The sequence below is a fragment of the Drosophila montana genome, unplaced genomic scaffold, assembly GCF_035044405.1.
Source record: "Drosophila montana isolate Dmon_TW-CO22-7 unplaced genomic scaffold, ASM3504440v1 contig_3468_1, whole genome shotgun sequence".
NCBI classification, from domain to species: domain Eukaryota; kingdom Metazoa; phylum Arthropoda; class Insecta; order Diptera; family Drosophilidae; genus Drosophila; species Drosophila montana.
Genome location: NW_026998349.1, coordinates 779,675 through 797,977, shown reverse-complemented (window position 1 = coordinate 797,977; position 18,303 = coordinate 779,675). Strand labels below are relative to the sequence as shown.

Sequence of the window (18,303 nt, the reverse complement as noted above, 5' to 3'; positions counted from 1 at the left end):
TGAACACGAGGCGGGAGATTGGGGCTGGATTGGGGCAGGTTTGTGAAAGGCAAAGAAACCCTTTTAAGCTGTCAAGTGGCGTTTTTGTTACCAGCCGCGTCTAATGAACGATGACACTGATTCACACTGGAGCAGTTGCATGCAGCCACACACACACACACGCACGCACACACACAGAAAAGTGTCGCCACATCTGTCTGGGGCGTCTCTGCTGTGCAGTCTTCTGCTTGTTTTCATACTCAATTAGCCTTGACAGTGATTAATATTGACTGTAATTTCATTAAATCGCCTTTTGATATGACCAGCACAGCACAGCACAGTTCAGTTGTCGGCCTCTGGGCTGGACCACGCCCCCCCTGGGCGACATGACATAATTTCGTTACAATTTTGGGCCGCTCTCTGTGTGTTTTTTTTTCTGACCCCCTTTTTTGTGGGGTAGTTAAATGCGCGCATGTGTGCCCGCCATGGAGATATATGGCAGTTACTTTGGTTAAAAACCACTTCGGCTTTTGGCCTGTGGTCAACATTAATTCTGCTCAATTGAGCGCTCTTTGTTGGCCTTTAAATCTTTATTAATGAGGCGGCTTAATTGCTGAAAATGGGCGTGGCCCTTGAAAGCCGAAATTAAATCGCATGTCTTAAATATTTTCCTTAAAAATGTAAAGATATTGTAGATAGAAATGGCAATCCAGACTGATTGACTGACTGGCTTACTGACTGACTGACTGACCGACTGACTAACTGACTGATTGATTGACTAACTGACTGACTGATTGACTAACTGACTGATTTAATTACTGACTGATTAAATGACTGACTGACTGACTGACTGACAGACTTGCTTACTTACTGACTGACTGACTGGCTGATTGATTGACTAACTGACTAGGTGGGTGACTGAGTGACTGACTGACTGACTTACTTAGTTACTGACTATCTAACTGACTGATTAACTGAATGACTGACCAACTGACTTACTGATTGACTGACTGTCTATCTGACTACCAAGAAGACAGACTGACTGATTGACTAACTGACTGATTGAATTACTGACTGATTAAATGACTGACTGACTGACGGACTAACTGACTGACTGATTGATTGACTAACTGACTGACTGATTGACTTACTGTCTGATTTAATTACTGACTGATTAAATGACTGACTGACTGACTGACTGACTGACTGACTGACTGACTGACTAACTTACTTACTTACTTACTGACTGACTGACTGACTGATTGATTGACTAACTGACTAGGTGGGTGACTGACTGACTGAGTGACTGACTGACTGACTGACTGACTGAATGACTGACCAACTGACTTACTGATTGACTGACTGTCTATCTGACTACCAACAAGGCAGACTTACTGATTGACTAACTTACTGTCTGTTTGGTAATAAACGCTAACCCCAAATGGAGTTGTACCTTTATTTGTTTACCATTCAATACATTGTGAACATATTTTTTAGAATTTCTGTACACTTTTATTGAAAGCATCTTTTCCACCTTTCCCTTCGAGCTGAAACGTTAAATGGGCGAAATGTTAAGTTCGCCTGCCTCAAACGTGTGCTTAAATATATATTTCATATACCCGCTTAGAATAGTTAAAAAGAGTTGTCTAATTTTAAATAGAAAACACGGTTCACCCACTCAACGCCGGGTAATACCCGCTAGTATTCAAATATTTACATTTCGCAGAAGTTGCCTGAGCAAACATTAATTTTTCGCGCTTTGATTCCGAGAATCGATCAAAAGAAAATGAAAATTAATTGGCTCGTTCTATTGCTGAGATGCCCCAAAACAGTTGCAGATTGTCTTGCCGCATCACTGGTGCCGCATGAGGCATGCCACATGCCCCTAATGGGCGCACTGAGTGCGATATAACTTCGACCTGGCGGCATATTTGTGCTTGTTAGCTGTCAAAATAATTGACGTAAAGTGGCATGTGTCTTCGCAGTTGTTATTTACGAGCCAGCATGGCAAACAAATGCCGCACACACACACACACACACTCCCAATGCCACGCCCACAACTATAAATAAATGACAAAGGTGCTGACACGCCTCCAACTGAAGGGACTGGCATTTTTTTGTGGCACCTTTTCGGCCAAAGCTTTATTTATCTACGCACACACACACACAAACAAACACACACACACATCCGCACATACACACACACAGTACAATTTATTTGGGGCTCATTTTAATGCCCGTAAAGCAGCAATTGAAATATGTTGCATACTTGGGGGGCGCATGCATAATAAAACAACACGCATAAAATATAGACTAATTTGCGAATGCGCACAATTTGTGGCCCGCTTAAATAATGCAGCCGAGCTAAGCCCAACTTAAATCCGCCAAATATATATCCCCACATATATATGTATATACACATATTTCTGTCTTAACATGAATTATGCATTCACGCTGGTCGAAATATTTATTAATGAAATTGCTGGCAGCTGTTAAATATTTAGGCGGCCGTTGCGTAACAAGTCCAAAATATGTGCTCCTAATTTTCATTATGCCCGAACGAAAGAAACTACAGACAGGCGACAGCCGTCTGCTTGGCTGGCTCTTCTGAAATTCACACGGTTCAATGTCATCGGCAATTTTGAGTTCATCAAAAATTTAGCGTCAGACGCAACGCCAAAAGATGCCAACAATTTCGGTACGCCGAATTCCGTTAATGGGCATAAATGTGGCAACAGGCGCTGGCAAACGACAACCGAATGAAGTTAAGTGTGCGCACAGCATGCGAGAGGTCCTTACCACTCACGCACACACACACACGCACACACACACACACATATTTAAGTACATGTGTGCGCTAAGGACCTGTGCGTGTTTGCCGAAACTTAGTGCACTTTGAGAAAAATACAGAAATCTGTCTCTCGATTCTGATTTGAATAATCGACTAAGATTTTTTAAGATTTATTGCAAGCAGCTAAAAGTTGAATAAATATTTAATTAAATATACAATAAAATAGTATAGTATATATCCTAGTTAGATCAGTTGAAAGCAGTTAAAGGAATATTTAAATAAACAAATATATATATATAATATGTATATAAATCTATTTCAAAGGAAAAGCATATAAAATATACATTGCTAAAAAACAAAATGGGAAAATCAATAAAAGCCCATATAAATCTCCTGTGACAGCTAGATATTTCCTTTCAACCAGCCTAAATTCTAGACGAAATTTCAGCCAGGCATGACATGAGAATCCTTTGCGCTCACGTAACGCCATTTAGCAAAGGCTTAGGCTAGGATCTGGTGCCATAATAATAGGATAGAAAACAACACCTGTCATCGAACCCCGCCCACAATTTCTCTGAGTGTAGTAAGCCGAACAGCTGCCATGTGCTCGCACATTGGCGGCTTCATCTTTTGGCGCTCACACATAGTGTGCCACACGCCTGTTCCTTTTGGGCTGTTCCTTTCGGGCAACGAGTCGGTGGCATTATTAATAAGTACAACGTTGCGTATACGTGACATTTACGAAAATTTGATTGAAAAATATCGAAAATACTTTTGCGCCACTTGCTCACTGTTTTGTTCCGCACACAACATTTTCATTTGATGCGTAAAAGAAAACGCGCTGCGATATGGCAATTTCTCTCAAAGCCAAAGCCTGCCGGCAAAGCCAAAGGATGCCATCAGTCACGTATAGCCAGAGAGTAGAGAGGAGCTGCTGCTGCGCTGCTGCTGCTGCTGTTGTCGTGTTATGTCATATTTCAGGACACACCTTTTGTCCTTGTATTAACAAATGTCATCGATATGTGCGGGTGTGTGCGTGTGTGAAATTACGTGCGCCCAATGTATGCCCAAAATAAAGGGTTCGCTCTCAACTGGAACTTACAGGCACACGCACAGGCAGAGTCACAGGCCGCATCACATCAATGTCAGCTGGCGGCGACAGTGGCTTTTGTTTGGCCAACAAGCGAGACGCGAGCTCGCTGCGCGCTGACAGTTCACAGATTTGCAGCAGTAGTTGACATTGATTCATCAAAAATTAATCGAATTCTCGAATGCCAGCAGCAGGGGCCAGAGGCTGCCCCCGCCCCCCTACCCGACCAACTGTCAACTGTCACGCGTGACAGTTGCTGTGCGTGCGTGTGTGTGTGTGTGCGTGTGACACCTGGGCCGAGGCAACGCTCTGCTAGAATACAGCCATTCCATAATCCGTTTAAACAACAATTCGTTTTGGAATTGACAGCAAATGCATGAGCATTCCAAACCAGACACTGGCTAAAACATCTGCTGCTCTATTATCAAGAGAGGGGGATAGGGAGGGCGAGAGGTAGAGGTAGGGGGCACATTTTGATTACTATGGCAACTATGCGTGGAGCAGTGTGCGTATGCATTTAATTGCGCGCCCTTTGCGCAACAATGTTGCAATGTTGCTTGCCGCTGCTGACAGCTAGCCCGTTGGCCTGACATTGTGACAGCTGCCTTTGCTCCAGTTTAAATTGCAGCTTTGTAATTTCACATTTAAAAAAATGAAAGAATGCATGACCCTGACAAGCGCGCCCCTAGGCGAAATCCGCACTTGCTGCAAATTTATTGCGCTTGCATTTGCAGCATGGCTTTCAATGCCAATCAAATGGATGCTTGAAACGAGCTCCAAGTATCTGCTGCAGACATTGATAACCGCAAAGTGTTGTAAACAATGAGCCGCACATCATAAACCGGGCAACCAACCACTAAGCAACTCTCTCTCTCGCTCGCTGGCTCGATCTGGCCACAAATTAGCTGGGCCAGCCCGGGCGCATAAGCTTTATGCTCTATTTATTGCCAAATTGCCAAAGTTTGCGGCGCACACCTCTATTAATTTCACGGCTAAAGAAACGGAGAGTGTGTGTGTCTCTGTGTGTGTCCGTTGATAAGGTGTGTCCTTGAGCTCGTAAATATTTGTCAAGCTCATTCGCGCGTCGCCTAGGCGGCTCACATGGCGTATGAGTGTTGCCCGTCGCCAGGCGCTCATAAATTTTTGTCATAAATCCTTCACACTTTTTGGCTGCCACCGAGCGCGGCTCAGCAGGTAAGAGGGCTGGGCAGGTAAGCTAGCTGGGGGAGGAGTGGGCGAAGGGCTGGCAGCACCGCAAATGAGCTGTCAGTGCTAACAGTCGTGTCTGTGTCGGATTTATGCGCATGCAAAACTTTTGGCAACCATTTTGACCAAAAATGAAGCGAGACAGAAGCAAAAGTGTGTATCTCTGTGTGTGTGCGTATGTGTGTGTGTGTGTATTGTCCTTTGGCTAGAGGCCCATCATCCTTTGTGCGTGTCAATAAATGAAGCGTGATTGATTACGTGGCAAAGTTTTCTGGGCAAATTCCAGGCCATGTTTATGACAGCGACAGCAACAACACGGCCCCAAAGAGCTTGGCCAGCATACAATTTCTAGGCAGCCGCCAGGTGGGCTGTTTTTTTTTTTCGTTAACGTTTATTGTTTGAATTTCGTGTATCTCTTTTATATTTTTACCTTTATTTTCTCCTTTATTTTTTTTTTGCCTGCGCCGGCTATTGTGGCTGCCGCCCCCGCCCGCACAATGTGCCCCGCTGGCCGCATCCTCAATCATTTGCTGCCGGCCGCGCCTGTCAAAATATTTTGTCAGCCATTTTTATGCAAATGAAATAAATTTTGCATAAAAAGTCAAACATCAACAGAGATTTATGACTTGTTGAAACTTTGGCATAATTTCATAAATATTTAAACCTTTTCCTGCGCCGCCTTTCGGCATACAGCAAATATACGTACATCTAGCAAAAAAAAAAAAGGGATCATTATGATTATGATTACGTGCAAATATTTGCGCTTATTACGCAGCCCGACAGCAAAACAGAATTGTAATGACGTCCCATACCCAGCCAGTTGACCCCGCCCCCTGCCAAATCGAATGTGCGAGCCCTAATTAACGGTCAACAAATCCACTAAAAGCGGATTACAATTTCCGTCCGATCCGCTGAACCGTCATAACGCTATTAATTCACTCTAATTAACCGAACTACATGCATGTGCTGCCTTTCAGTTATTGAATCAGTTGCCAAATAGTGTCAATTAACATTGGTGGCGAAATCATAAACTAACGGTAATCTGCAGTGTTGCATATGGACTTTTGTTGCTCTGGTCACACTTTAATAAGAACAGAGGCGGATGCAACTGTGGAAACTTAAGACAATTGCAATCCTTAACTATGTTACTTTATTATATGTACGTGGGCTTACGTTAAGCCTACATTGTACTTTGAAGTGGATTCTTAAGCCCATCTACCAGCGCATTGGTCACACTGCATTTTTTTAAGTGTTGCCAATTGTTAACTTTGCCTTAAGCCAGTTATTAAATTGATCCCAAGAGCATAATAATCTGCCACGCATTACTATTCGAGACCCTTTTTATATTATGTAAAATTGAATTACGGAAAGCTCTTTTATTTTTTGTTTTTAATCGTCAAATATTATTGGGCTCGTTTTATTGATTCTTAGGGCAAAGCCAATTCTGGGAACTCTTAAATGTTGACAGCGCTTTAGTTTCTGGAGCCAACGAAACATTTGAGTAATTCGCAGCAAAAACCCGATTAAGAACTGCAGACAAAATGTTGCCTTTAGCTTTGACTTATCGTAATGGCTTGGCAATAGTTTGCATATGGTCAAAGCCCACTTAATAAGTCAATTAAAACTACGTTTGCTATAAATGCCATATACCCATTGAAGTTTAAAAACCAAAGGGTATAATGTGCGTCCGCAACAGGCAGAAGCCTTCTGTCTCTTCGTCCCTCCATCTGTCTGGCTATCTGTCCGTGTGTTTGAATGCATCGATCTCAGAGACTATATGGATATCTTGTTTTTGAACATATCTAGAGAATTATAAGAGTTAGACCCGCCAAATTATGTAGACTCTCGTATTGTACACACAGACCTAGAATGAAGAAGAAAGCTAAAAAATTTAAAAAGGCAGCTCGTCGCTGGCTATAGGGTATCTCCTAGTCGAGCACTTTAATTAGCTTCACAACGCTTTGTTCAAAGCCATTTAAGCCTTATTAAAGCCAATTGTCGTGCATATAGAGCGTGTGCGCGCATTGATTTAAATATTAAGTAGCTGGTAGCACACACACGTGTGTGTGTGTGTGTGTGTGTTTATGTGTGTAACTACTCTGATAGTCACTTCAATTAATGAGCGCGTCGCTAATTGCAGACGGGCCAAAGGCATGCGATAACTCAATTGCAGGCTGGCCAACAGTGCGAGTATTTGCCAGGCTGCACAATTAGAACACGCCAAGGACATGCGACACACCAGCAACAACAACAGCAACAACAACAACAACAACAACAACAGGAGCAATAACAGTGGCAACTACGACACGCATTTAAGCTGCCGCAGCTGTTGCCCCGATAAGCGGCACGTAAGTTGCCCACGAGAAGCGGCCGCGCTTATCGCTTGCAACATTTCAAGTTAATTTATTTTGCGACTTTGATCCTGCCTCCCCCCTCCCCCTGCTCCAACTGCTCCTGTTCCTGTTCCGGCAGGCAAATAAGTTTTCATATAAATTTCGTTTGCTTGAGCGACAGGCAGCTTGAAGAAGAAGCAGCAGCTCGAGATGTGGCAAACAAAATTTATCAGTTCCAATAAATTGCGCAACTTGCGATTCCAAAATATTTGCCGAAAACTGTCAGCTTGGCCCCAAAAAGCTGAAGCACTTGAGCGGAAAGGACGCACACACATATGTCTGTGTCTGTGTGAGTGTGTTTATGCCACAAAGCAATAGCTGACGAGTGTTTACAAATAAGCAAAACTCGCTGAGCACAAGAGTGCGCAGAGGAGGCGGGGGGCGGGGGCGGGGGTTAGCAGACAGCGGCTGGTCAGAGCTTAGCTGGCTGACAAGTGATTACACGATTGCCGCTCAGCTCCTGGGGTAGCCAGGACGACCGCAGGCAAAGTTACTCCACGAATACCAAGAACAGCTACTCGAGAGCTGCCCCATAGCTCCACAATAGTTGTTGTTGTTGTTGCTGTTGCTGTTGCTGTGGTGCCTCTTGCCTGACAGGAGACGTCAAGATAAGCGACAGAGCAACTGGGACAACAACATGTTGGATATATATTTTTGGATGGGCAACGGCCCAGCGCAAAGTTATTTGAAATACACTTATTTATTAACTGTGGGAAAATGAATATAAATAAAATCAAATGGCGCGCTGTGCGTTCCGACTTGCTAAGCAATTATCAAACTGTTTACAGATTGGGCTGACAAACAAAACAAAGCCAACTTATAAACACGACAAACTACGAGAACAAATTTGTGAAATGTCACAAAATTAAGCCTGAAGGCTGAACAAAAGTTAGAATTAAAGTTGGGTTTACGCCACGAAGTTTTCATATAATTGCAAAAGGGTTAACACTTAATAAACTCTCTTAAACGCTTTTTAATATTATGTTTATTATTATTAATGCCCTGTACACAAACTGGAAAAGGCTATATTGGTTTTGGGTTAGAAGTTAGTTTGACTCTCCCTAAACACATCATCAGAGAATTCATTCTTGACTATAATGTTTTATATCGCGTATGCTTGCAACAGATCACGTCAGAGTTTTGACCACGCCTTTTAAGGAGCTTATAAATATGAATAATGTGTAATTCCCACAATTTTTAGGCTTGAATTTGATATCCTTCTGCTTTATGTGAAATGGGATGGAATTAAAAATATTCTCTTTCACAAAAATGGCAACTAAAAGCATTTAAATTTTAATATTGCTAAATAATAAATATATTAATATTGATATTTATATTATTGTAATTTTTTTAATTATTATTAATATTATTATTATTATTATTATTATTATTATTATTATTGATATTATTATTATTATTATTGTGATTGTTATTATTATTAGTATTATTATATTATTATTATTACTATTTTTCTTGCATTTAAATTATTATTATTGTTAAATAGCAAATATATTACTATTATTATTTATATTATTGTAATTGTTGTTGTTATTATTGTGATAATTAATATTATTTTTATTATTATTGTTTTAAGCACTCATTTTAATTACATTCAATTGATTTAGCAAAGTTTTCCTTTGCCTTTAGAAGCAACTACTAATTTCTAATTTAAAATCTTTCAAGCGCTGCTTTTAGAACTGTTTCCGTCCTGCGCCATCAAATTGTTTGCACGGCTTAAATGCGTGTGTGCCATTGTGTGTGCGAGTGTGTGTGTGTGTGAGAGTGTTTGTGCCATTTGCCTTGGCAGCCATTGCGCTCGCTGCTTATGCTACAAATACAAATAAGCAGAGAATGCGGCAAACGACGCAACGAGCAGATATCCTATGACAGCAGCTGAGCTGCCGTTAGTCCAGTTCATTAAGGATCTGGATACATGTTGTCATATCTGATCAAGAATATATAGATATATAGAATTGAGTATAGGCTCGCAAGAAAGCTGCTTCGGGCTATCTAAAACCCGGCTTGCTTTGTTATGCAGCTCTTATGGCTGCAGGGTATAATAAGCAGCACTCGCAGCAGTCGTTGCCAATGCCAAGTTGTCACCCCCCCCCCCACTCCCCACTCCTTGCGAGGCCCCTCTGAGCCGTCGCCCTGCCGTACTCACTTCATTCCTTTTGGCCCTGTGGCAGTGCGCTTTGTAGCTGTTGAGATTTTATAGCTTGCATTTGTTTCACGCTCACTCGACGTCAACGGCATTGACACACATACAAACAAACAAACAAACACAAATGCCAACATTTGTGTTACACTCAAACGCACACACACCGAGCACTTACACACACACGCACACACTCGCACACACACACTCTTGCGCTCATATGTGCATTCAATTTACGATGCGCTGCAAATGAAATTTTGTTTGTTCGTTTGTCGACATTTTGAACTTTCGCTTTGGCCCCGTTTCTGTCGTTGTACAGTGTTGTGTGCGGTGTGCTATGTTGTGCAGTGTAGTGTAGTGTAGTGTAGTGTTGCGCTGCAATTTGCGCTGCATTTTGTTCGGTATTCGCAATCTTCTGCATTATTGTTATGATGGCCCAAACGGGCGCTAATGCAATTTTATGGCTCGCCAGCGAACCAGCAGCAGCAGCAGAACGCACAAATTTATGGCAAATTGTTTATGCCAGAGATTGCTTCATTAATTTGCACTTAGCTCAGCAACAAAATAACTTAAATATGTGCGTGTGTGTGTGTGTGTGTGTGTGTGTGTACGCTTCTCACTTATATGGCCACCAGAAGCGAATCGCAGTTAAAGCGAAGCGAGAACACAATTAGAGAAGCAGCAGACTGTGTTAATCTCAACATCTCTCTCCCTCTCTCTCTCCCTCTCCCTCCCTCTCCCTCTCTCTGTGTCTGAGTGAAAGCAAAGCTAACAGCAATTAGAAAAGCATTAGGCGGCAAGTGCTTGTAATCTTTGTATGTCTGAAGGATTGCGAAGCGAGAAGCGACTGATAAGCGTAGCAAAGTAAAGTCAAATACAAGCAATCGCTCTCCGCTTGATTTCTGACTTAGTTCTGACTTCTCTCATGGCAGCTTAAATGGCACGCTTCTCGCCGACAGCCAGCTTCCCTCTCACTCTCCCAGTTTTTAGTCAGCTTTTCGACGAGATTTCTATTCTAAGCCTTTAGTTCAATCTCTTTAAGTTTCTCTCCTACTTTTCTCTGTCAGCTTCTTCCTCAGCATCTGTGAGCTTCAAAATCGACTTCTCGCATAGTTTTTCGAAAGGTTTCTTCCTTTGCTGTTCTCTATAACATTTGCTTATCTCTTAACTCAGTATCGTCAGGGGCTTATCCTCTAGCTTATCTTTTCACTCATCTTCTTTTCAATTTGTTCGTTCAACTTCTCGCTTTTTGGTCAGCTGCTCGCTTCACTTTGCTGCTCGTCTGCATATTAAGTCTTCTTGCTTCTCGCTTGGTTGTGCTTCTTGCGGCAACCTTTGCTTTAATGCTCATGGATTTTGCAATGAAACAAAGTACAAGATGGCGCACTCAAGGCAAATGCCATATAATATTAACTGCTCTGCTTGACCAAATGTAAGTGTAGAAAGTCATGAATAAATTTCAATAAGTAAATGCTCGAAATGGTCGCTTGTATTTTAAGTATTTTATTTATCATATTTTATGCGCTGCGCGACTCTGTGCCTCTGAAGCTTGATGCCAACTTTGTTTGCAGTTTAACGGCCGCAGCGCTTTAATTTATTGCAGCACGTCTTCACGTTGGCCCTGAGTGTCGTTCGCCATCATTTTGAGTGGCAACAAAATGCTCGACGTTGCCAGGGCCATCAGCGAGCAACGAGCAGCGTGAAGCGTGAAGGGAGAAGCGAGAAGCGAGCCAGCGGGACGCGAACAGCGAACAGCATAATTGATGCCAATGTCAAACTCAAGCCTCCGAACCGAGGCTCACTACGCAGCGCAGTTGCTGTCTATTTTGCACTTGATGTATGCGTCCGGGCCACGTAATAGAGATGAGGATACCTCCCCTCCCCCTCCCCCTCCCCATGGAGTTTGTCTCCTGGCGCTGCTTGCCACTGGCAGCCGGATGTATCTTATTGCCATTTGCATGGCATTAATCGCATCATTTGCGGAAAGTGTGCTTCCCACTGTTTAACCCGCTTCAACTGGCAAATGGCAAAACGCAAATTCAATTAAAGCTGCGGTACCAGCTGCTGTTGTTGTTGTTGCTCCTCTTGTTGTTGTTGTTGCATGTCAGTGTCAACCGCAAAAGATGTTGATAAATTAAGTGCGCTGCAAGGCAGGCCATTAGCCAAGCCGAAGGCCTTAGCCGTAGGCTACAAAAGTTTGGCCCATGCCGGCGCAGTTGCCTTGTCAGCGACACCTGCTGTGTGTCCCTACCCGTGTGTGTGTGTGTGCGTGTGTGTGCCTCAGTTATTTATTTTTTTGGCTTTTCCCAAATATAAGCTAGGCAACTAGAAGCAGCAAAATAATTGCCTGCCGCAAACAAATGAGTAGCAGCAGGAGTTGGCGCTTAAATGGGGCATGTGTGGGCATGTCCTTGCTGCCACATCAAAACAATAAATATAATGACAACAATCATGTGAGCGGCCCCCAGACAAATATTTGTTGTTAACATTTGACGAAACAAAACTTTGAATTTCTGCGCTTGCTAAACGCCCAATTTATTTATTTATGCCGCACAAAGAAAATGGAAACGGAAAGACAGAAATAAAAGAAAAACGAGAAGTTTATCAAATATGCAAATGGCACAGGGCAGGGGGGGGAGGGGCTGGTGACAGAAATTAAGCATCATAAAAATAACACACAACCAAAACCAGAAACGAACGAAAAAAAAACGTTGACATGCGACAAGCGGCAGCACGCGCACGCCATCTAGCGGCGGCAAGGTGCGTGTGCGTGCCAAAATTCCAGAAATATATATATATATATAAATTTATATGTAAAGAAAATAAGTCGGCACCAGGCTGTGCCTACGCAGACACATTGCCCCGGCTCGGGGCCGCACCGAAATTGATCAAAGGAATGCGTGTGGCATGCGGGGCACGGCTCTGCCGTCTTGCTGCTTGCTGCTGCAGCAACCATGTGGCATACTCTCAGCTATCCTGTGGCCGCTGTGCTGTGGCCGCTGTGTATTGGACGGAAATAAAGCTTAAAGCTGACTTTAAAACTCTCTGCTCAGCCGCAGCGGCAGCCGCAGCCACACACGTGCCACCTGCCCCATGCTGACGGCCATGTTCGATAAATGTACATATACATTATATATATATATATATAGGGGTGTATATGTATAGGTAGCACAGCCTTGGGCTCTGCCACTCGCATAATCAATGCCACACAAATTATTTCCCAGCCAGTTCAGCAAAATTTTCAAATCAAAACAAACACGTAGCGCAAACTCAAAGAAAATGCTCGCTTCATGCGAAACCGCAAAGAGTTTTTTATACCCTAAGGCCGTTGGGTCAAACGGGTATAATGCTTATGTGGAAATGCACGTAACAGACAGAAGAAAGCATCTCCAACTCCTATTAAACATATATATTCTTGATCAGGACGTCGAGCTGAGTCAATCTAGAGAGTCGAGCTAAGAGAAGAACCAAGAAGCTCAGTTAATCTATGTATAAGGAAAGCAGAAATGTTTTAAGCCATAGCTCAGGGTATCTCCTAGTCTGGCAACGCCCATCTGAAGCACTTTTACTTGTTTCTTCTTGTGCTTTATGTGCGCCTGCGGCTATTTTTTATTTTATTGAAAAATTTTTAGACTTTATATAAAGAAGAAGCAGAACAAAGCAGCTGCTGCTGCCGCCTGGAATTCAATTTTAGCTGAAAATATTTTTGCGAAATATCTGAGACGCTCGCCTTGGCACATTTTCAATATTTTAGCTGTCAAAGTCAAGCAAGCAAATAAGCAAAAAGGTGGCAGAGAGACGCATCAGGCAAGACGAAAATTAAATACGTGTGCAAAAGTAATTGAGAAGCGACTGAGTGGGCCGCACAGTTAGCTGAATTTAACTTGAATCCGATTGAACTAAATCGGCAAATGCATGGAATATAAAAAGAAACATTTCTATGACAGCCTTAGGGCAAAGTGGTTTTGCGATGTGGTTTTAACTATTAACCATGAATTTAAATAACCATAAAATCAAAATATATCCTATATTATATATTCAAGGGCTCGTTAGTCTGATATAAAAAGAGTTTTGCCAAAATCTTACAAACATCTGAAGCTAGTTGGAATACTAAAAGACTAACTAATATACAGACGACTCGTACTGATCAGGGATATATATATATATGTATATACAGTACGACCTGAGGTGGTTGCTAAAATCGAGGGAAAACTTTCTGTTGGCCATTGAGATCTATTTCCAAAAAGAGATGCCTTGCTAACCATTAAAATTAAAGTAAATCGAATAGTTCTGTGTTCAAAGCAAGGATTTCATTTTACTTGATTTATTTTTGGAAAAATTGAGAAATTGTGGTCTGTAGCTGTTTCTACAATGTTAAGAAATCGGGTGTTGCAATTATCGAGGAGTTGCGTGTAACGAGGGTTACGTTGAGCGAGGTCGTACTGTATATATATAGTTATATATATATATCACTAAAAATATAAATGTATATATTATGGTCTCGGCAAGCTTTTATTCCACGCATTGCACATTTCGCAATGAAAGTTGAGAATATTTCCGTGCCAAAGGACTTTCAAAGGACGAGCTGTTCCAGCGCACACCACAAACTGTTATTTAAGTGCGTGTATGTGTGTGTGTGTGTGTGTGCGCGTGTGTTTGTATGTGTGCGCTTGCATTAAGAATTAAAATCGGATTCAATATAATGGACGCACTCAAATGCCCAACAATTGCTATTAAATCAAAGGACATTTTCACATTTAATGCTCACAGAGCATAAAATCTCGTTGCGGAATATCAATAAATAACACTTGATGTGCGGCTGGTCTTCTTCTTCTTTTATTTCTGCAATGACAGCAACCTGTAACAGTAAAAAAAAAGTATATACGACGCAACCAAATAATAAAAAAAAAAAAAAACCACGGCACAGCGGAAATTGCTTAATAAGCAGCGCAGCTGTCAAAAAAAAAAAAAAATGTGAGCGACAAGCAAAATGGCCACCAAAATCGCGGCCATCAAAAGTAATGGTCCGACTCTCATGGAGCGCTATCAATTTCTAGTTGAGTGATCTAAGCAGCCGAAGTGCTCAAATGCCATCAACAATGAAAATGGACCAAACATATATATATATATACTTTTTTATATATGAAAATAAAGCGCAGCTGTGTGGCCAACGGCAACCAGACGCGGCACCACTTAAAATGACCAAAAATCAAGGTGAAACGAATTTATTTCTGCTGCAGGCAGGCAGCAAATTAATTTTTGGTTGCTCCGCCTCCGCCTCCGGGTCCGGCGCCGGCTCCAGCTCTGACCAAGATCTTGATGGGCTGCCAGGACTTTTGTATTATCGCCAACGCAATTTGCGCCTCATAGGAATTGAATGGCAGCAGCTACGCAACGCACGACTCGCCTCTGCCACCCGAGCAGCCCCCCCGCACCACCCACTCCTGTTTCTGCTCCTTTATGTGTCCGCAAATTGCAGCTGCTGCCTCGGGTTTTGACAATAATCAAAATACAAACGGCAAGCAACAACAACTTTGACATTCGAGCGTGTAGGGCGTGGAGGGGGTTTCTAGGGTCTGGTCTAGCGTGGCAAAGTGAAAACTGTTGCCTGGAACTGGAAGCCCTGTCAGCTTGTTCTCGCCCACATAGCACGGCGTCTCATACTAATTGCTTTCAATTTAATGAAAATTTTAATAGAAAAGCGCTTTGGTTGCCAAAATTGTCGTCCCAGCTGATTGTTGTTGTCGTTGTTGTTGTCGCACGCTCGTGTTGCCGCTTGCCACTTGCCGCACGCCTGCCCCAGCTGCCGCGCCTGCCAGGCTCGAGTACTAAGCTGTTGTCGTCGCCGTGGCGTGCATAAAATATATAAAAGACGCCAGAACACACGCACACGCGCACACACATAGAGGCAGAGGGGGAGACAGAAAGAGCAAGAGGAAGCGAGCGTAATAGAGAGCTGTACGAATATCAACAACAATTGCGACAAAACAATTTGCACTTAATATTGTGCATGAAATTTATTTGGCACACACACATAGACACATTAAAACACACACACATACACACGCCGAAAAACTTGATAATCAAAAAGTTTACATTTTGTGGCATGTGCAACTGCATTTCATTTAAGTTTCGTATTTGCATTTTGTGCGCAAAGAAGTTTTTGGGCCCTGCCAAAATGCCTTTAAGCAGACAAAGGACGAACAACTGAGCAAAGGACTCCGGCTGCGGGGCTTACTTATGTCGCTCGATTGTCACCAACACACACACACAGTCAGACACACACGAGCGCGCCACCTGCCCGCAGTTGCTGCGCCTTAGCGAGCTGGCAAAGCGTTTGCGAAAATGCTTTCGAATTGAATCAATCTATGCAGGCCTTGCCAGCTGAAATGTCAGCTTGAAAAGCGAAAACTTTGTCCAGCTGCCAGAGAGTACGTGCCGCCTGTTCTTAGGCTGCAATTGGGCGGACAGGTTGTGCATGCGCATGTAACAGGTAAAAGGTAAAAGGAAACGGAAATGATCGAAAAGTAAGCACAAAAGTTATTCAAGAAACAAACTTTTGCACAGCGCAGCAAAGGTAAATATTGTAGAGTTTTACATCTGCCTACAGGGCATCTCCAAGTCGACAGCACGCCTTTAAAGAATCGGTTCCCATTTAAATTCCAAATTGCATTTCATTCTCTTCTTCTTCTCACTGTCAATAATGTATAACGCTGCCTTCTTCTACGCGGCTCCCAAAACCAAAAAACCAACCAATCTTACAGCTGTAATTTAAAACATTTGACAAATGATTATTCATTTAACTATTGCATACTCTTGCGCCGCACTTAATATTAAAAGCTAATTTTATATCTTGCAGATTTTCAGAGAACCCTGGTACGACTGGATCACAAAGAACATCTCGGTCATCCTGTGGCCGTAGCGGAAGCGATGAAAAACAGTTTAGATAAAGTAGTTTTAGAATAATGAAATCAGCATTTAAATTCAAAATAGGCTTACAAAGTATCTGTAGATTTGTAAAAATAATCTGTTTAGTGTCTAAAACAAGCTGTAAAAAAAAATATCGCTTTGAAAAAATAAAAAAACAAAAAAAATTCCTGAATTTTTTTTATCATTTGGGAAACAAAACAATTGCATACTTTTGTCCTGTTCAAATAATATGCTTGCACCTTACTGCATACTTTTGGGCCGCGCATGAAAACAACGCATTCACAATAGACCACATTTCATATTGAAATATCTCGGCTAAATACAGTCCGATTTCGAAGTGGTACACCTCTTTCTACTCGTACGGTTGCCGACTATCGATTGCCACCCAAAAATCCGCATTCCAAGAGATCACCCAAAATCATCAAAAATACAGTGTAACCATCACGTTTTTTTCGAAAAATGACATTTTTCTGAAATCAAAAAACGTTGATGCCATTCTATTCTTTGGGCCTCCACGAGTTTATCGCGGCCAATCTGCCCGATATCGGGCTTTATTTGGCCGAGATATGGCCATTTAAAGTTTCCCAAAAAGATTCGTGTGGTTGTGCACTTGGAAGTAAAGCAAACAAAGCATTGCATACTTTTGGTAGGCGCATAAAAATTACCATTCACAATATACGCATCACTCCAACATTTTATTTAGTGTTTTTTGGAAATATCTCGGCTAAATACAGTCCGATTTCGAAGTGGTACACCTCTTTCTACTCGTACGGTTGCCGACTATCGATTGCCACCCAAAAATCCGCATTCCAAGAGATCACCCAAAATCATCAAAAATACAGTGTAACCATCACGTTTTTTTCGAAAAATGACATTTTTCTGAAATCAAAAAACGTTGATGCCATTCTGTTCTTTGGGCCTCCACGAGTTTATCGCGGCCAATCTGCCCGATATCGGGCTTTATTTGGCCGAGATATGGCCATTTAAAGTTTCCCAAAAAGATTCGTGTGGTTGTGCAGTTAGAAGTAAAACAAACAATTTTCCTTGGCTGATTTCAAGGACAATCCTGATGTCCTTTAGCCAACAGACAGTCCTTGTCCTGCAAATTCAGAATATGCAATGAAAAGGACGAAAATCCTTCAACGAGCCAAGCACATAAAATAGTCTATTGCTCAGCCGTATCCTTGCGGATCCGGGCGAGTCCTGTGCCAAATAATTTGTTTTGACCAGGGCTACCAACTGACCAAAGGACATCAAAATCGGCCTTGTATTTACCTAGTTTTGTTTTTCGATAATTGGTCACGACATTTCAACAAAAGTTCAGCTGAAATACCAGGCGAACAGAATACGCGGAAGGTGCAAAAATGTTAAGCCCCTGTTGACTAACAGGACAAATTTCTATTGCATACTTTCATTGTCGCTGTTAGCAACTTGACAGCCACTGTTAACTAAACGGACTGTTAGTTAGGTTGGCTGTTAACTCAATGTTCCCTAATTTCTATTGCATACTTTCATTGTCGCTTTTATAGGTCGTTTAAGCGGGGAGCTAGGGTCAGGCTGAAAGAAAAAGCATACATGTTTCTGGACCATTTCTTTCTGAACTTTAGGTTCACCAGGACTATATCCATGGTATGGTAAAACCAAGAATATATGGGTCAACTAGCAACCATTAAAGAAGAAGGGGCTGCAAAAAAAAAGCATACATATTTTTTGGAGCACTGCTTTCTGAACTTTAGGTTTACCAGGACTATATTCA

At 42.2% G+C, this 18,303-nt stretch overlaps 1 long non-coding RNA gene across 1 annotated transcript in view; it reads left to right on the top strand.

The window, feature by feature from the left end:
* The window catches only part of LOC135434923 (uncharacterized), a 100,751-nt gene extending 84,091 nt beyond the window's left edge, over positions 1-16,660 (top strand). The window contains exon 3 of the long non-coding RNA XR_010437312.1: positions 16,477-16,660. This is a non-coding gene — a long non-coding RNA (uncharacterized LOC135434923). The remainder of the gene's footprint in view (positions 1-16,476) is intronic.
* Positions 16,661-18,303: the final 1,643 nt, after the last annotated feature.